This window comes from Dasypus novemcinctus, chromosome 18 (assembly GCF_030445035.2).
Source record: "Dasypus novemcinctus isolate mDasNov1 chromosome 18, mDasNov1.1.hap2, whole genome shotgun sequence".
Lineage (NCBI taxonomy): Eukaryota > Metazoa > Chordata > Mammalia > Cingulata > Dasypodidae > Dasypus > Dasypus novemcinctus.
In genome coordinates this window covers 11,516,106-11,522,477 of record NC_080690.1, presented here as the reverse complement: position 1 = coordinate 11,522,477, position 6,372 = coordinate 11,516,106, and positions in this window count along the sequence as shown.

Below are 6,372 nucleotides of genomic sequence, written 5' to 3'. Positions count from 1 at the left end.
TGACAGGCTAACTTGTTAATTTACAAGTACAGTAAAATCTCAGACCCTTCACACTTCCTGATAAGTACTATCCTTTGTTTCTTCTTTCTGTCCTTTTCACTGAGCAATCTTTATTTAGAGCACAATCAGTCCAAAACTACTACTCAGTTTGAGTAGAAGGTTGTTGTTCACAGATTATAACCACAAAATGTTAGACCTTGAGTTCAGTTGGTCTGGCCTCTTCCCTTATAAATAGCGAAGTGGAGGCTCAGGAAGCATTGACTGGCGTCCCAGATAATTAGTGTCGGAGTATGTGAAATGTTTCTTTAGGAAAGAATAATACAAGGATTCTCCAGTTAGGTCAGAACAAGATGATAGCTTGGAAAGGAATCCACTGACAACCCTAGCTTGAACATGCTTCATTAAAAAAGAAGTTTGAAATCATTAACACAACCTATTTGGCAAAAACAAAAAGAGCCACAAAACATCTTTCAAACTTTTTCTGAACAGGTCCTTGATCAACAAATTAAATCATCATATAAACTTATAAAATTCATATAGACACAAAAATATTACCTTTAACACTTACTTACTTTCAAGTTAGTTAAGAAAATAATGAGGCTTCTCTAAAAAGAAAAGCAGTTTGAAATTAGAGTTGACAGATGAATGGTGTCACATTAGACCACTGGCAGCACCTGATTTATTTCCATTGTGTATGGACAAATTCCTGATAAATGCATGGACATAATTATAATTGGCAATTCCTTTTCCAACAGTTCACCCTGTAAGCTCAGAATACTCTTCAACTAAACTGATCCAGAAGCTGTAAAGCATATGAGGAAAACATTTGCCTCTTGGAGTTGAATCGTTAATGTTATCCATCAACTGAAGCTTTATTCTGAATTCATTTCAACAACTATTGTAATCTGATAGCACAAATGAATGCCTCTCCCATATGATATTATTTGGTGTTGAAACTTTGAGTTTGCATTATGTTTTGGCTAAAATACATTTATAAAGTAAAGTTTAGTTTATAGAAATCCCAGGAATGCAGTTTGAAAACCACTGAGTCAGATGAGCAAAACAGGAGCACAGTGCTAGGCACATTGGAATATTAGCTAAATACTGCACATGCATGATGTTGTTTACTTCTCACAACAACCCTGTGAGATATAGTCTATTATATTTCTCATGGGATAAAAGTGAAGAGATGATTAAGCAACCTGCCAATGATGGCAGAGCTAGAAATACTAAAGAGAGGATTCACTTTTAACCACCCTGCTATACAATGTTGGGGTAAGGCCGAACTTACCAACTTTCTCTCCTCTGCCTCACTGTGGGTTGAGGAAGCCTGTTCTGTTCCCACTCCCTCACCCTGGGCCTTGGGCCTTGAAGAGCAGTATGTTCTGGAGCCTGACCCTGGTGATGCACAGTAAGATCTCTCTGGTGTATGCCCTGGGAAAATGAAAAGTAGAATCAGACCAAGTATAGAGCCCAAATCAGGAAGAGGCAATAGATATGCCCACCACACCAGGGGCTTCCTGGGCAAGTACGGAATGGATAGAGGAATACAGATGAGCACCCTCCTATGTGTCCTCTGGCACCAAAACAAAGTCCAGATGCCCTCATGGCACACTTGAGAGTGTTCAGGTGTCTTGTGCATCCTCAGGCAATGCAACCTAGAAAATATCTTAAGACAGCTAACAAGCCGTTCTCGCTACGATCTCATTCCTAAATGAACACCATCATTCCTTAGGCTTCCATCAATCCATAAAATAAGGGCACTGAGCTAGGGCTGTGTTTCTTTGTGAAGGCTGCAGCTGTCAAGTTGACTTTCCACACTTGGGCAAGTGGAAATGCGTTCATGGTATAGCTGATCCATATGTTACCACCTCCCTTGGCCAAAAAACCTAATGAGGACAAACCAACACGTAAGTTGCACTTTTTATAGACTCCCTGACAAGCAGCACACCACCAGGTACTATCCAGAAGCCTGCTTGCTGACAGATGCCCAGGGCAGCACACAAAGCAGGGGCCCAAGGCTTCTGAATGGTGATGGGGGGATGGAAAATGGGCAGGTCCATTTGGGAAGCAGGGGTGAAACTGGCGTGATGATTCAAAGCACAGATTTATGAGGCCAGATCTCTGCTGATCTTGGCAGGCTCTCAGAGGTAATGGCTTCCTGAGGAGGAACTTAACTGTTACTCAGCAGTCTCTCCAGCACATTAGGGCTTTTCATCATGACCAACAGGCAAGCAGGCTGCCCTTTTCCTCACATTTAACATTTTCAAACAAGAAATGTTAATGGCATTCCAGACCTGGGAAACCTAAGCTATCCAATCTAGCTATTCTAAAATGTATATATATGATGGCCACTGGTAGCAGTTTTTTCTCATATGCCCAGCGTCTTGTTCATAGTGGGTGGGTGCTTGATGAATGGTGGGGGCCAGGAAATGAGATTGTAATCCCTCTAGTACCATAAACAATATCTTACCCATCCTTATTTCCCATATCTTCAATCATCACTGCTAAAAAAAATCAGGTATCCAAAATATCTGTGGATTAATTATTTGCAGAGTATATTGTGTGGCATTAGTTCTCATTTTTAAAGATAGAAACAAGTTGGAAAAAGATCGCCCTAAGAAATGAAAAAGCAACAAGTCTAGAAGTCAGAGAGGCCCACAAGCAAACACACACACACAAATATACACATTCTTATACACAGTGAAGTCACATATTTATGTGTAAGATTTTAAGGTTACCACATAAACATAAAACCACTTGTCATGTAAAATTCCCTTGAAAAAATCCCTGTAAAGAAGAGGAGAAGAGTGATGAGTGATGGGGATAGAGGATGAAATCTGGGATGATATCAGTGGAGCTGAGGGCTTGGAACTCATACATAGCTGACTGTTTCAGATGAAGAAGCTAGGATGACAGTGAGGGAGAGATGGTGAGGTTAGAAGATTCTACTAGATTCTTCTACGGTCTTCCAGGAAATGAATTTGAGTGGTGCCAAATCTGTGTAACTCTGATACTGAGAGAGACACTGGAGAAGCTGCTGATTTACATGGCATTTCTGTCTTCTTCTTAGACAGGCCAAGCTAAACATATCAATAAATGGTACCATCTTTTCCTATGAGAAATATTTGAGATGCTCTACACTCCTGGTCCAGAACATACTGGCAGACAAGAAGTAGAATTTAGTGATTTTTTACTGAAATTTAGTGATAGTGCTGTTTTGTACTAAAGCAGGAGCCAAGAAATACTTGGATAGTGTAAGTTAATACTCAGGTATTGTGCAATGTGGCAACATTAGCCTTCTTCATCAAGTTCTAAGACCAAAGTCCTTGACCCATGCTTTATCCTTGAATCCACAAAGGAAAATTAGAAATCCAAGTGGGACTTCCCTGAGGTAACATTCTTGATTCCATCTCACTCTGGGATCCTGCCTGACCAAGCTTCAAGAGAAAATATGGAAGACATGGAATATTGGTGTTCCCACTGTGTGTTCCCAGTCTCCACTGATGACCACACACAAAAAAGTTGGTGGAAACTTTCCAACAAAAGAAGGTTGAGAAATTTCTCTACTACAAAACAAAGATCATCCCAATGAATTGCATGCTTTGGAGTGGTTGAGATAGGAACATTTATGTTGTATATATGCTTCTACAATTAAAAAACAGAGAGAAAGAGACTATAGAGATATTGACAAGTTAATGTGATACATGATCCTAAAATGAATCTAACAATGGAGAAGAGAAGGCCCAGAAGGACATTTATTGGGACAAATGAAAAAATTGAAATATAGACTATAAGCTTTATATAAATGCTAAATTTCTTGAACTTGATAACTGTACTAAAAGTGGTTACACCTGCCATAACCCACTGAATGTACTGGGGGAGTGTGCAAACTACAGGATAAACTATTATCTGTGTAGTGCAGCAGTGCCCCAAAACGTGTTCACCGAGTGCGATGAGTGTGCCGCAATGATGAGGGAGGTTGTTGGAGTGGGAGGAGGGAGGTGGGGTGGTGAGTGGTATACAGGAACCTCTTATATTTTTTAGTGTAAGTTTTTTTTTGTGATGTATATATCTTCAAAAAAATACAACTTACAAAAATGATGTGGTGGGGGTGGGGAGTGAGTTATATGGGAACCTCTTACTTTTTTCTTATGTTTTTTAATGTAACATTCCTTGTGATCTATTAACTTTAATTTTTTAAAAAAGAAATTTTAAAAAAGCAGTGATTGTATAAACTATACCTTCCTGATGGCCTGATATTGTACAATCATTAAAAATGATGTAAAACAAACCCAGTACTGTCCGCAAGGTGCAATATGATGTATAGTTTGAGTCTCTCAAAGCAATATGTCCTTAGAAATGGGTATAAAAGTACTTCCATCTTAATTAATAATGATTTCAAATTTAAAAATGCCAAAGACTCTCCTAACATGTGGTCTAATCATGAGTAGGTGAAGATAAGGCAATTCTGCTAGTACACTGAGGTATGAAGAAATAGTTTCTTTAAGGAGATCTAAAAACCATTTTTGAAAATAAAAGTGAAAATTTTTCCACTGGGGGGGAATATGTGGTTACATAAATGGATATCCTTGTTCTTAGGAAATGTCACGGAAGTATTGGATGTTCAAGGAACATGATATATATAACTTACTCTCAAATGTTTAGAAGATAGGTAGGTAGGTAGATATAGATAGATAGATAGATAGATAGATAGATAGATAGATAGATAGATAGATAGATAGATAGATAGATAGACAGGTAGGTAGGTAGGTAGGTAGAGTGATACAGCTAATGCAGCAAAATGTTAAAAGTTGGTGGTGGATCTGGGTGTCTGGGTATGGGGTGTATTAGAGTACTCTGTATGACTTTTTGTTTTATTCTTTCAACTGTCGTGTAAGTTTGAAATCATTTCAAAATAAAAGGTTTAAATATATGTATATAACTACAAAAAAACACAAAAACAAAAATCATCAGGAAATCATTCCTTTACTGGGCTGTATAGAACAGCTTTTGCTGTGTAATGGCTGACTCTGGAGGGCTTCAAAATTTACCCAAACTTCTCATCAGAAAACACACAGCAAGCTTTGCAAGTCATTTCTGGGGTCCAAAGTCCCGTGGAAGTCCATCCATGGACTTGACTTTAGAAAGAAAGAGTTTGCTAAGCAAGTTAATAATGTATAGACATTTCTCTTCAAAGTAAAGCGCCTACTTCTAAACTTCTGCTTCTAAGCAGTTTTATTTCTTATGGATAAGTTCCCATTTTGATAAAGTTACTAAGAAAGCCTATGGAATGATGTCAAAAAGATCACCTCTGGGTTTTCATTCTTCATTAAAGTGTCATAATGAGCATGTCTATAGAAGAAGTTTTAGGGGAACTGAAACCTTACATTGAGTTCCCCCTGGGTGAACTTAGATAAGACATTTCACCTTCTTAAGTTGCAGTTTTTTCCTCTGTAAAACGAAAGGATTGCACTATATAATCTCTAAAGATCCTTTGAGCACATTAGACCACTAATGCCCCCAACCGTTCAGAAATTCTGATAGGTCTTCCCTAAAGAAAAATCAATAGTTAAATTCTGATATTTATGTGAACAGAAGAGTGAAAGAGATGCTTTGCTTTCTGCAGACAAAGAATGAAAGAACAGGAACTATGCTTTGATAGAGAACTGAAAATAAAACAGTTGTCTAATTTTATCTCAGCTTCTGCTTTGAGAATTAAGAGGTGTTCTTCAGTGTAAAAAAAAATCCCCCAAATTATCAACAGTGGCAGAAAATTAATCATAATAAATTGCAAAGATCTCTTTGCTCTAGAAGAAAAAAACAAACAAACAAGAGTGGGTCTGTTTTACTCTTGGTTCCTCTGTTGATTTCATCGCCCCTTTTACTATTACTCTCCTTGTAAAGTGATGCCCAGCCAAAACTGGATAGGAAGGGAAAAGGAAAAGGTGAATCATCATTTCTTGGCGATTATTACAGACCAGGAGTTATATACATGTTACTGCATTACTCACAGGAATCTATTTGAATGATAAAAAAATGAAGAGTCAGTAATGATGAAAACAAACGAACATACAAAAAACTTCCGTAAAACTATCCAGAAAAAGAGTCTGAGGGCAAAGAAGTCAGTCCAGGTCTATCTACTCCCAAATCCCACAGAGTTTTCAATACACCAGACTGCCTTCATGAAAATCTGATGTGTGACTTCCACAAAAATGTTTCTGCCTGTGAAGGCAAAGATGACCTGAAGTTTTATGTACAACCTAGACTTATAAATAGCCCACACTACCCAGAGGGCCACAGGTGATGCCTACAAAGACTAAAACGAGGCATAACACTAAAATCAGCACTTTAGGGAGTGCATACTCAATG